The sequence below is a fragment of the Octodon degus genome, unplaced genomic scaffold, assembly GCF_000260255.1.
Source record: "Octodon degus isolate 3935 unplaced genomic scaffold, OctDeg1.0 scaffold00016, whole genome shotgun sequence".
Classification (NCBI taxonomy): Eukaryota; Metazoa; Chordata; class Mammalia; order Rodentia; family Octodontidae; genus Octodon; species Octodon degus.
The window spans coordinates 11,417,075-11,417,904 of record NW_004524592.1 but is presented as its reverse complement, the minus strand read 5'-3'; the positions used below and the strand labels follow the sequence as shown (position 1 = coordinate 11,417,904).

The 830-nt window shown below is 33.1% G+C and overlaps 1 pseudogene; it reads right to left on the bottom strand.

The window, feature by feature from the left end:
• Positions 1 to 521: 521 nt before the first annotated feature.
• On the bottom strand, positions 522 to 665 carry LOC111815444 (annotated as a pseudogene).
• Between the last annotated feature and the right edge of the window lie 165 nt (positions 666 to 830).

Sequence of the window (830 nt, the reverse complement as noted above, 5' to 3'; positions counted from 1 at the left end):
CTTTGGCAATAACAATACACAATGTACTAACCATTGTTACTCTCCTAAAAAAAAATAATGGACTAATAGATATCTACAGTGTTCCACACAACAACAAAATACACAGCAGGGGCCAGGGAGGTGGCTCAATGGAAAAAGTGCTTCCCTGGCAAGCGCAAGGGCCTGAGTTCAATCCCTCTGAAAAAAACAAACAAACAAACAAACAAAAAAAAAAAAAACAGCTGTCTATGTAACTTTCTCCAAAATAGACCACGTGATAGTCCATGAGGCTAGCTTAAGAAAATGCTAAAGAATAAAAATTACCCTGTATATAGTCAGATCATATTGCAATGAAACCAGAAATCAATGGCAAAAAATTACAAAAATTATATAAACAAAGAAAAATTAAACAATATTCTCTTGAATAATCAATGGGACACAAAAGAAACTAGACTGTTCCTAGAGTCAAATAATAATGCCAGTACAACATACCGGAATATATGGGATAGAACGAAAGCCTTCGTAAGAGTGAATATTTCAGCTGTGAATACCTACGGCACAAAAAGAGAGCCAGTCCAAATGAATAACCTAATGTTGCACTTCAAGTTCCTAGAAAAACAAAAGCAATCCAAATATAAGGATCATAAATACTACACTTGATCTTAGCCAAAAGGCCGAGAAGCGATAAGGATCATAGAAATCAATGAAATTCATACAAAACCCACAAAGAATCAATGGATTTATATCTTGTTCTCTGAAAAATAAACAAAATAGACAAACCTCTAGCCAATCATACTCAAAAAGGAAAGATCTAAATCAATGCAACTAGAATTTTTTTTTTTTTTTTTTTT